This window comes from Pteronotus mesoamericanus, unplaced genomic scaffold (assembly GCF_021234165.1).
Source record: "Pteronotus mesoamericanus isolate MK-2021 breed Mesoamerican mustached bat unplaced genomic scaffold, CSHL_Meso_final contig_347, whole genome shotgun sequence".
Classification (NCBI taxonomy): domain Eukaryota; kingdom Metazoa; phylum Chordata; class Mammalia; order Chiroptera; family Mormoopidae; genus Pteronotus; species Pteronotus mesoamericanus.
In genome coordinates this window covers 19720876-19733388 of record NW_026555137.1, presented here as the reverse complement: position 1 = coordinate 19733388, position 12513 = coordinate 19720876, and the positions used below count along the sequence as shown (strand labels likewise).

Genomic DNA, 12513 nt, shown 5'->3' with positions numbered 1-12513 from the left:
TGGCCGGGAGCCAGCGCCTGCTCTCTCCAAGAATGCCAGGAATGCAGGGCCCAGGGAAGGGGACAAACAGAGGAAAGAGGGCAACAGAACATCGTGTCACCAGGGCGCACTCCCGGCCAGGCTAGTAGTCAAAACAAAGCAAAAGGACATGACGCTGAGCCCCCCAAAAAAGTGGATCAGAAAGCAAACATGATTGTTGCTAACATTTGCATTTATACTGGTAAACGTTGAGTAAACATCTTCAAAAGCAAATCTCTCAGTCATTTTAGTTTCCCATTTTTGGGCGAGGAAGCAACTTGGGCCTTAAGAGAAAGGATTTGCTAAGCGCACACAGGGAGTGGAGATAGAATCTCCTGTTGTCAGTGAACTGCTTGGGGTTGGTGACTTGCTTCCCAGTTTAGTCCAAGTTCATGACAAAGGACACAAGGTCAGAGGGTACACTGTGGGGGAGCAAAACAAAACAAAAACAGGAAGTGGCCGGCTCAGGGATTTTCCATGGGAAGGCTGGGAAACATGTCCAGATATAGGAGGAAAAGGAAGAGAAAGGAGACCTCTGAATCTTCTGGAAGCTGCTTGAGCCGTTGGGGGGTGGGGTCCCAGCCGGAAGCAGCTGAATGGAGGTGTGGAGGGCTGGGCTCCCCGGCTGGGACCTCGGTATGTACCCCGGGGCCCACACTCGGCACCAGCTCATCCCTGGCATGCCAGCGGTTTCCCACGGCCTCCCTTCTCTCGGAAGGAGAGCGTGTCACCTCTGTGTCCCTTAGAGAGGTGTGGTCACGCGTGTCTTAATGCTGAAGCGTGAAAAGAGGTCTGAATAACCCAGAAAATGTATCCCACCTCTAAGGGCTTCATGTATATGGACACATGGTGCTTGGAACTATTGTGAAAAAATGGGAAAACATGTGTTCTACCTACCTCTCACTTCCAGGACTTTTTGCTGCCAGAATTTGGAAAGGGCGAGGCCCGAGATGGTGGAGGGGGGGTGAGGCTGAGGGAGGCTGCCCTGCGGGGCTCCCAGGGTGAGTCCCGCCACCCCCTCCCACCTCTAATGGGGGCAGGGGCTGCTGTGTCTCCCTGTCTGCCTCCTCAGAGGTGGGGGGGCTCTCCGGCAGGGTGGGGTGGGTCCTGGGGGGGTCGGGCAGAGGGAAGGTTCCCCGTTGCTGTTTGTGAATCTCAGCTTTCGTGGGGGAGCAGAGGCAGGTGTCCTGTTCTGGGCAGGGCCAGCCCTGCCCCTCGGGGCCGCCTCGGGGCCCTGCCGGAGGCTCGGTGTGTACTTCCTGACTTCAGTCCAAGAGGTTCTTTGCCAACAACAGGAGGGGGAAAAAAATCCCCCGTTTCTTCCTGGCCATGTTCTGTTTTGAGATCTTGTTTTAGTACCTACTTAATCAAGGAAGTCAGAATTTTACGTGAAAAGAGAAGAATGTGTCAGCGTGTTTCTAACACAGTGTATGCAAATGAGCCAGCAAAGTATTTTGCAGGCAGCCGCCAGAGGTCAAAGGTCACCCTCCACGGTCAACAATTATTTTGCTTAAAATAAACAGGCAAGCAGGACTGCAGGAAATGAGTTGCAGCAACCTTAACTCATGTGTGAAAGTTTCCAATTAAGAATTCAAAGAACTTGTTGTTTAATGAAAAAGTGAAATGAATTCCTTTTTTGTGTTTTTTCACTTCCTTGGTGGTCCCTGGCTAAGAGCTGGACCTGCTGGAGGAACAGGGCTCGCAGTCAGCTCCCCCGAGAGAGGGCGTGTGGCAAGCAGCCACAGGACCCGAAGCAGGATCTCATGTACGGGAAAGGTTGCTGAACAGATCTAGTTTGGGGGCTGGCAAACTACTGCCTGGGCCCAATCTGGCCCCCAGGCCGTTTCTATAAATAAAGTTTTATTGGCACACAGCGCGCCCATTTGTTTGTGTACTATCTATGGCTGCTTTCCCAGTATGAGGGCAGAGTTGAGACCAGAGAGCTTGAAGAGCCTGAATATTTCCTCACGATCCATGCGATTATTGTTCTACGGCTTTGGATATAGACCTCCAAGATTATTGTTAATGGTTCTGTAGTATTTTATCAAATGTACTATAATTAACTGCTCGATCACATCTGATTGTTTAGTTTCTTTTTTTGTATTTATCACATTGTGATGGTCTTTGTACTTTGTGCATTTTCCTGGTAGTATTGCTAAGGATACATTTCTAGCCTTGAAATTAAGGGGTCAAAGGTGACTTAGTAATTGTAATGCAGGGGGTCAACCTGCCTCAGGGGATGCATAAAGCTTCGGGTCCTAACAGGACAGGGCAGGATCCACTTCCCACTCTCTGGCCAGCACTGGCTGCTGCCATTGCCAATATTTAAAGTTTTGGTCAGTCTGATAGGTTAAAACTGATGTGATTGTGTTGTGTCGATTTGCATTTCCCAGATGGTTTTACTTGTGAATGGCGCGGTCTGTGACCACACAGAGGCAAAACGATGATGTCATACGAGGGCCCCCTTCTTCCGTGAGGAGCCAGCAGCCAGGCTCAGGTGAGTCCGATCCTCCATTGATTTATCCATTCACAGACTCGCTGGCCACTGCATTGGGGCACTTGATGAATGGCATCTAGAAGGCCCACATGGTCCCGGTCATAAAAGGGGTGACATTTGTATCATGACCGCGAGGCTGCTTGCAGGCAGAGAGCCGACTCCGTTGACCGGCGGCGGCCCTGCTCCGGCCGCATGCACCTGGCCGCACCTCCCTTGGTCCCGAATGGACCTGCCCATTCTCTCCCTCCGAGGACTGGAAGACACAGCTTCGCTTTAGACAGCGTAACCAAGAAAGCCGCTAGGAAAGTCCGAAATGCCGAATGCTGCCCATGACTCAGAGTGAGGGTGGGTCGGAGAGGAGACGGTGGGAAAGTGGGGTGCCCGGCCTGGCAGCCCCGTCCGGCGGCCTCGGCTGTGGCCTCGTGCCACGATGACCAGTGGGGCCAGGGAGGGCTGCAGCGGCGAGCCGCGCCTTTTAGGTCCGGCCTGCCGTGGTTTCCTGCCTCGCCGAGTGGCCGTTGCTGCGCGGTGATGATTCATGGTGTTTGGAAAGCGTGTCTGTGTCTGAGCAGGGAAGTGAGAAGTAAAACAGCCAAGGGCAGGGCCGGGCAGGCCGGGGCTTCACGAGAGCGAAGCCTTTCTCCGGAAAATGCAGGGGGCTGGGGAGCCGCTGTGAAGTCGGGGGCGGCGGCTGACACTGCACAAGTGTGGCCCTGATGCTCTTCCTCAGGGCATCGGCTTTTCCAAGTGACAGTCACTAAGCTGCCCCTCGGAAGCGGCGGCTGGCCCTGGCTGAGCTGCTGCGGGCGGGAGGAAGAAGACGGGTGATTCAGTGAGTGGTGGCTTCCTCTCTGACTCAGGGTTGAATCCGTTTCTTTGGGCGTTGCCAGAGGGCCCATGTGGCTTTAGCGAACTTCTTTGAACTAGGAGTCAAAAGGGAGGCTCTGACCCCTGAGGTTGCTGGCCCTCCTGTGACCCTTTTGGGTGAGCGAGGGGATTGAGCTGGATTCCGTGGCCCCCCTGCAAGCTGGGGGGGGAGCCTGCAAGGAGGGGGGGAGCGCTCCTGCCTTAGGCCTTCGTGCATCCCCGTGGAGGGAGCCGGAACGTGGGAGCTGGGGTGTGTCCTGCGTCCGTGCCTGCCTTGGAGGCTCCCTCGGATTTGGGAGCCATATTTGGGCGAGCTGCTGGGCTCCGGGGGGCACAGCCTGGGCAGATGTGACGTGACAGAGCGGACAGCTGCGCCAGCCCTCCTGGAGTCCCTTTGTCCCCTTGACCAAGAGCACGGCGGGCGGGGGGCGGGGGGCGGCCGCCACCTTCCCTCCTGGGGCCGCGATGGCTTTCCAGTCCAGAACACCCCGTTTTCCAGGGTCCATTGTCAGTGTGCTGCCGATGGCTGTCACCTGACACCCGTTCTTATAAGCAACACTTCAATTATCCAGATAATTGCCTCTGCCCATGAGAAATGGTCAGAAAAGTGTTGACTTGGTAAAAATTTTGACATCTCAGAGTTGCGACAGGGTTGCTGTATTCCATGCCCTAATAACCTTGCAGGCTGGTCTGTTCTTTCAGGTCATTTCTGTCCCGCCTCCTTCCTGCCCCCGGTCCCCTTGTGTTTCCATGGCCAGCGCAGAGGTCAGCCGGTCCAGCTCAGGCAGGATGGCTGCCAGCCAATTGTAAGGGTTTTAATGAGACTCTATTATTAGCCACATGCCAGAGAAATGCAACTCCAATGAGTGGGGGCCTCCAGGAGGGGCTCTGTGTGGCCACTGTGGGCGGAAGGGGCTGCGAGGACACCCTCTGCGGGGACCCGGCCCTGCCTGGTGCTCTCGCGTGTCTCACACCGTCTTCCACCGGCCTCTCATTTCAGTGCTGTGGGTGAGCCTTCTCCACATGGCAGGGAAGGTGCCCCCCGGCCGCTTCTGCGCATCACTCCTCACAGCTTCCTGGCCAGAGGGACCGAGAGCGCCAGCCGCAGGGCGAGGCTGTGACGGCCCTCCCCGGGGCCAGGGGATTGTCACTGGCTCAGTCCCTGTGGCCGGGGGAGGGTCTCTGAGCCAATGGCAGCTCACATCTGGACCCTATGATTAGTGCAGGGAGGGAGGATTTTCTAGAAGAAGGGACCCCTGTCCTAGGCAGACCGATATCAGGCCACCAGCCCTGGGGCCGCCACGCAGGCTGCGCCCTGGGCCCTCCACTGCCTCCCCTGCGCCGGCCGCAACGGGCACAGCTTGGGGACGTGCCTCTTCTGTCCTAAAGCCCAGTGCTTGAGAACCCAAAAAAGATGGGGCTTCCCTCAGCTATGCCTTTCGGGGATACATGTCTGGGGTGCAGCTGTGTGCTTTTCTGAGCAGATGCCTTGGAGGATCTAAGCGCCGAGGGAGGGAAGAACAAAGGAGCCATTCTCAGAAGCGTGGTGGCAAAAATGAAACCGACTAAAAACCCCATAAAAATCCCTCCGAGGGCAGAGGAAATACCAGCTCAACGCTCTGAGCCACATGCTTGTTTGCAAAGCAGAGATTCAAGGGTAGGCCTTCTTGAGCCATTGTGCCCGCCCAAGGGCGCCTGTACTGGCTCCAGGTGGGGGGAGGCCCACTGGTGCGTGTAGTTGTGCGTTTGGCGTGTGCTGTTCCCCACAGCTGACCAGTGACCAGGGCTCAGGGGGGCCTGGAGGACGGGACGGGAACAGGCTCAGAGCTTACGCGTGCAGCAAGATCAGATGGCCGTCAGCTGGCCGGCCCCTGCCAGCACCGAGGGACCTCCCTGCAGTCACAAAAATACCTGCTTGGAAACGCCTTTGCAGATTGATTAAGTAAACACTCGCGGTGCAGCTGAGAACAGCCGAGTGGCAGCCGGAGCGTTCGCAGGAAGTGGGAGAGCGTGCTGCCGGCGAAGCCCGCGGGTCGGCCGCCTCTCTGTTCCTCTCGCTCGGCTCCCTCGCCACGGCTGCAGTTTCGGGCTCAGAGAATGTGTTATGGGGATGGACTTGAGGATGCGGACACTTTCACTCTCATTTTACGCGTCTGACAATATCTCAGGGACCGAGCATCATCACCCTGTCACCACACAGCAGCTGGCTGTGGCCTGTGGCAGGTAGCCTCGCACAGCGAACCTTGGGTGCTGCTCACGGGGGCTCTCCATCTGGTTTGCGGCCTTGGGCTGCTGTTGTGACCCACAGCGGAGTGTGTTGCCCCGCCCCCGCTCAGGGAGTTCAGGGCCAGCATAAAGTAGAGCTTGCTTTTCATCCGGGGGCGGGGAGGGGTTGCACCTCTGTGATGGGGCTTCTGCTCTCACTTTTGGCCGATGGGACAGGGGCTGGCCAGGCTTCCCTGGGCGTGGAGCAGTGGCCCTTTGCCGCTGGGCTTCCCTCATGACCTCTGACACCCCGCTGCAGATGGCGGTGGGCAGGAGCGGCAGGCTCCAGGCTCACGTACGCTTCAGGGCTCGGTGTGCTTGTGTGTTCGGCGCCTTGGCCTCCAGGACCCGTTCCAACATTTGCCTGTCAATTCATTCATCATTGATCCATCAACTTACCCATTCACTGGGGCTGCCATTGAGTCATTCAGTCACGTGAGATTGTCTTCTTATCTCTCATCTCTACTGTCAGGCACAGGGCCAAGCCCCAGGCAGGGGTTCTGCTAACTCTGCTGACTCCTCTTCCTCCTTCACTGTTGTGATGGTTGAAGTCCTAACCCCCAGCGCCTCAGAATGGACTATATTCAAACACAGGGACTTGAAGGAGGCAATTCAGTTAAAATGAGAAAACTTTACGTTAAAATGAAGTCTTAATGTAATCAGACGGGTGTCCTCATAAGAAAAGGAGATTAAGATACAGACACACACGGAGTGAAGGCGATGTGAAGACACACGGAGAAGACAGCTATAGACACACCAAGGAGGGGGCCGGGAACCTCAGAGGAACCAGCCCTGCCAGCACCTTGGTCCTGGGCCGCCAGGCCCCCGGAGCTATGGGGAAGTACATTTCTGTCGTTTAAATTGCTCAGTCTGAGGTCCTTTGCTGCGGCAGCCCCAGCAGACTGAGGGCACCTTTAAGCACATCACGGAGCATGAAGCCACGCGCAAACTGTTCTGGGAGGCCTGCGGGCTTTTCTAGAGAATACGGGAAAAGGGGAACAGCGAGGGGCTCGTGCTTTCGTCACACTTCTCCCGAACCCCTCCCTGCTCAGCCCCTCCTTACCTCTACCCCCCAAGGCGAACAGGAACTTCAGAGGAAGTGAAACCGAAGGCACCCCAGCAGCTGCCGCACTGCAGAAGCGCCTGTGCGGATGGAGCCTTTCAGATCCAGGAGCTTCATTCTCCCCCCCACCCCCGCTGCCTCTTTGCCCCACAGGGTCTTACTCAGTGCCTGCGTGTGCGCGCACACGGCCCTGTGCCTGCGTCTCTCAGGAGGGCTGGGGTCTGCAGCTGGGGCGCACACACCACGTGTCTCCAGCCCCGGCATCCTGGACGGGGCTGGAAGAGGCCAGGATTAGCCGGTCTCTGGACCATGAAGTACACCCCTTGTTGCCCTTTGTGACTAAAGATGATGCCAACATTGTGTTTCCACACAGCTGGGAGGACCGGCCTTTGATTTGTGGCCCTGGCCGCTGGCTGTGGGCTGTGATCGCTTTGTCTGCAGGAATCACGAGCTCATTTCATCACGGAATAATCTTGAAATGTCTGGGAACGTCTCTGAGCCTTCGGACCTGTTGGCCCTTGTAAGAAGCCAGACCCATTTTCAAATGCCCAGTATATGGGTTTAAAAAAAAAAAAAGATTTTATTTATTTATTTTCAGAGAGAGGGGAAAGGGGTGGAGAGAGGGAGAGAAACATGAGTGAGCTAAAGAAACATTGATCAGTTGCCTCTTGCATGCCCCCAACTAGGGACCTGGCCCGCAACCGAGGCATGTGCCCTGACTGGGAATCAAACTGGTGACCTTTTGGTTTGCAGGCCAGTACTCAATCCACTGAGCCACACCAGCCAGGGCCCAGTATGTAGGTTTTGATATTCCTCATTTGTCTACCATTTCTGCTCAAAGACATTTTCCACCACACAACCGAATAATAATCCTGTTCCCTTAGGCGCTCCTTTTGCAATCCAAGCTTAGCTCATTGATTTTAAAGGGAACCGGGAGTGCAGGAGCTCGGTGTTGTCCAACTGGTCCCCTGTTGCATAGTACACAGTCCCCAAAGGACTTTGGCAAAGACATTATTGTCCACGTGATTGCAATCAATTTCTGTGTGCATGCTTGGGAGGGAAGTTCGCACACATGTTCACTTGTACTGATAGTGGCATTTTCTGAAATGTGGTGGCATTTATTTCTTCCTTTAATGTTGATGTTAAAACAAGCTTCCTTTCTTTTCTACACGCAGACAGATGACCATATTCCAGGGATGGACTGAGGGCTCACACAGCAAGAGCGTCACAGAGCTGCGGTGAACAGGGCCCCTGCTGCCCACTTCCTCCTGCAGAGCCTTCCCTGCTTGGCCCTTGTCCCTGCCCTCTTCCCCTTTGCTGCCCACTTATTGCCACGCAGAGTTCCCCATGGGATGAGACTGGAGGTGCGCCCTCCTCTGGAGGTTGCTTACATTTTAAATGAGTGACGGCTGAACAACTCAGGTCTCAAAACCCCAAGAAACGACCTTCTGATGCTCGATGAGAGCCAAGGGTTTCCTCCGGGGCAGCCGGGTCTGTTTCGCTTATTCAGAGGAACGTGCCGTGGTCAGGCTGGCTCGAAGTCCAGTGCCTCCAAGTCCCCCTTCCTTGGTGTGTGTCTGTTTGAGGCAGGTGCCTTCTCCTCCAGCCAAGGCCACAGTGTCACTCAGGATAGGTACTGTGTCTCTTGCTGCAAGTGGAGACTGACCTGGGCCCTTGGCGCCACCTCTCTGCCGTGCCCCCAGCCTCGGAGCTCTGTTTGTTAGCCAGCAGATAAGAAAAGGCAGCCTGGTGTCCTTTCTTTCAGACCCATGCCCTCTCTCTCCTCCTTTGACTTCATAAATATCGGTTACCATGCCTGTGTTTTCAATGACCTGGTGACTTCCGGCTGCTCCAGCCAATGGGGATGGGAGCTGCGATCCTTAGATAAAAGGCTTTGTGGGGCATGACTCATCCTTGGAGACATCTAACTCGCTTGGCTGTTGTTAAGTGCCTGGTTCTGTAAATATTGACAGTTAGAAACCATCCCAAGAGCTACCAGGCAATGATCTGGAAGGTAATGTGTATGAATATGGCCAGGGATTAGGCAACACTCTTCCTTTGCTACGATGCAGCCACTGATAAATATCACCCCATTATTTCTCTTCCCAATAGTGGCTTGACTGCTTGTGTGTGACTCATGGTTGGGAGGTGACGGGGTCTGATTCAGCAAGGAAAGTCTGGTCTGCTGCAACAGAGAATGGCTTCCCAGGCCACCCCGGGCTCTAGGTTCCTGGGTTCTTAACAAGCTTGGCTTTGCCAAGGAGGAATTTGCTCAAAAGCAGTTTCCATCCCTAAGATACTAAAGAAGGCACGGGGCAGGGGGTGGTGGGAGGGAGGCTAAGGAGCAGAACAATGCTGCTCACCCTTCCCAGCCGATGTTTTCACACCTACTGGCCCCGTGGGCACATTTACGTTACAGTTCACCTGTGAGCGCCCCTCCACCTGGGGCAGCCTCTCCATTCAAGTCAACGCTGCCGGGCTTGTGGGGGCTGCTCTCCGGGGAGGGACAGGATACATCTCTGCTCATGCAGAAATGGGTTTTGTCTCCTGCCCTCCCTTTCTAACTACTTAAAATGAGTGTATCGCCACCCAAATGTACACAGATGCTTTCCGATGGGTTGACTGCTTGGTTTATGGAGTGTTATTTTTGGGCAGGAACTTCCCATCTGAGTCACGGTCCTTTTGAATGGCTCTGGTCTATTTCCTTCGTTGCTCTGGGCTGAGGGTCCAACCAGCCAAATCAGAGCTTTTCAATGGGCAGGTTTTGAACACGAGTCTTTGGTAGCCTGGTGTGCTGGCTAACGGCGTTGCCCTTGGTCGAGGGGGTGCGCCCTTGTCTGTAGCCCCCCGCAAAATCACTTGGCGTTTACCGTGTTGCCCTGTCCTGAGGCCTGAGACCCGCCGGTACTGGTGCACCGGGAGTCTGCGCCACCGGAGGTGGACGCGTCACTGGGCAGGCAGGGAAGCAGGCGTCCCCTCCAGGGAGCCACCTCTGCCACGACTTGCCTGTGTGGCTTCGGGCAGGTTACTTACGTGCTCTGAGCCTCAGATTCCTTATTCGTCAAATGAGGATAATAGTTCCCACCTTGCCGGGCCAGTGTGAATCAAGATAATGCGTTTAACACACATGAATCGTAAAAACTGCTCGGTCGGTTGTAGTCAGTGTTGTCTTTAGCACCAAGCTACTGTGAAAATGGATGCTGCCGGCAATTTGGGTTGATATGGATTCGAATTTTGAAGGATCTGCTCAAAGTCTGAGGGTCTATATGCATCGCCTCAGCCCTTCAAGAAGCCATTATCCTCATGGTACAGAGGATGAGCCCACGGCTCCGGCATCCAGCCGGTCAGGAGTGGAACCAAGTGTCTCTGGCCGTGGAGCGCATGCGCTGACTGTTACCTGTGCCACCTTCCAGGGACTCGGAGGCGTTTAGCAGAGACTGGCCCCTTGATGTGTGGGGAGGACACGTGGAATCCGCTTTGTCTTTGCATCCACGACCCAGGCACAGACTGGTCTGTGAGCTGTTAGCCAAACGGCTTGCCAAGTCCGTGCCCAGCCACATGGCAGTGGCTCTGTCCTTTTGCCCAGGTAGATCACACACCTGCCAAGTGTTGTTCTGGGACCTGTTGACAGTCCTTATATTTAATGGAACGTCAGTGGGTGGGTGGTGGGAACCCAATCTGCTGGGATGCGCGGGGTGGCTGAGGGTGGGGCCAGGGACCTGAGTAGTGGGAAGCAAGCTCAGGCGGACGATCACCCCGCTGGGCCCCGGGGACACAGGCTGTGTTCAAGCAAGAGCTCTTCCCCTCGGGGCCCACCCCGCGGAGACCACCGTCCTCCCTCCGGTGAGCCTTTCCCACAGCTAACAGGATTTACACGCGTGCCCACGCGGAACACATTACTGAATGTACATCTGGGGTCTAAGGGCCATGTGGAGGTTTGAAATAAAGGAAACGAATGCAGCAGAGCGACGTGCAGACCTTGAAGGAGAGAGAAGTCCCTTGAGGTGGCCAAAATGAGTGAGCTGTGTCTCCCGGAGAGGAAATGTGAGGTGCAGGACAGGATTCCTGTCCTGCGGGGGTGTCCCCGAGGTACGGCTCCACCCCGTGAAACTTTTGCTCCTTGTTCTGCTCTGACAGGTGAGAGGGGTCCGCAGGCCCACCAAGGATAGGCCCCTTGGTGTCACTTCTGCTAACCCAAGCCCCTTACTGTCCTAGAAGCTTGGACCGTGCTCCCAGGCAGCACAAGGCTGGTCCCCGCAGAGCAGACGTGGGGCTCACGGGGCTTCTTCCGAAGGCCTGGTGCTTCTGAGGGAGGAGGGACAGCAGAGCAGAGAGAGGCGGCCAGTTACTGCTGCCTGGATGGCAAAGCTTCGTCCTGCCCTGGGGTCTCTCCCCACCAGTCAGCAGGGAGGAAGGGGCCCCTCTCAGCAATGACCAATGGAGGCAGGAGTGACTGGACGGCAAGATGACGCAGGCAGGGCTGCCGTAAGGCCCACCGTGGCCGACTTTGGAGACACGCATGGGTCGCTCCCGTTGCAGGCCTGCTTCTAAGTCCCCCTGAATCCTGGGGTCCAGGGCTCTCTTCTTCGCTGCCCCAAAGAGCTGACAAACCCTCAAGCTAGTTCCTGCCTCCTGCCAGTGCCATGAGAACTAAACAAGAGGATGCTGTGCAGATACTCTCAGTATCTGGTACGTGGGACGTGTTTAATACATGTCATCTAATGTTGTTATTGTCACTGAGGCTTACGTCAGACTCCTGGTTTGCGTTTACACTTTAGAAGTCTGTTCCCTTTCAAACCAAATGGTTTTTATCCCAGACATGCTCCCACCCCCACCTCCTCACTTCCCAGGAAGTTCGGGCTTTTTGCTCCTTTTGTGTTTTAACCACTTCATTCCTTTTATCCATTCACGTGCATGTTCAGCCATCCTTCCAACATTTCCGCTTCAGGTCTGCCGAGTGCGCTCAGCCTGTGCTATGGCTGAAGGGCAGTTACCCGCCCATGACACTCCGTTCGCAACTCCCTCCCCCTCCCCCGCCAAACACACTCAGGATTCTCTCTTGGGGTCCAGGGCTCCTTTCCGAATAGATTCGTGTGACCTCACTAGGTTTTTCTGCGCGTTTTTTTTTTTTTTCATCGCCAACGTGCTTTTCACAGGAACGTCACGCTGCAGAGAGCGTTTGGAGGCTCCGATTTACAAAGTGCTCCCTGTCCCTGGGGCCTCAGAGGCCCTGCTCTGGGGAAGGGACGAGGGAGGCGCCACCGCAGCCCAGGCCTGCTCCCCACCCCGCCTCCGCTGCCTGGAAACTCGCTTCCTGACACGAGGTCTGGGGCACATTTTTGCTTTTAAAGAGCTTCCTCAGACAAGGCAGGACCAGGTCAGGTTACTCTCAACACCAAGTGGTCTTGCTGAGGCTGCAGGGCAGCAAAGAGCCACGGAGGCATTGCCCTCGCCACCAACGCGCCACCAACGCGCACCACGTGACTGCCGCGGCCTGCCAGGAACTGCGCCTGGCCCTGCTGAAACCCCGGGGCCACTGGGAACAAGCCGAAGGGGAAACAAAAATACCGCGGGGTCAGGCTGCAAACGCTGACCTGGCCTTGGAACCCTTGTTCTAGAGCAGCAGTTTTCATCCTTCGTCATATCACGGCACACATAAACAAATCACTAAAATTCCGCAGCACGCCACAAGCATGCATATATATATATATATCCTGGCCAAAAACAAACAAAACAAAACCAGGTATAATTTTGATTCATTCACACCAGACAGCTATGGTTGTGTTGGCTGTTGTCATTTTTT

At 55.4% G+C, this 12513-nt stretch overlaps 1 long non-coding RNA gene across 1 annotated transcript; it reads left to right on the top strand.

The window, feature by feature from the left end:
* Window positions 1-492: 492 nt before the first annotated feature.
* On the top strand, window positions 493-8796 carry LOC129073080 (uncharacterized). Its single transcript, XR_008529408.1, has 3 exons — window positions 493-654; window positions 2412-2515; window positions 7886-8796. It is a non-coding gene; the product is annotated as an uncharacterized LOC129073080 (long non-coding RNA).
* The last annotated feature ends 3717 nt before the right edge of the window (window positions 8797-12513 follow it).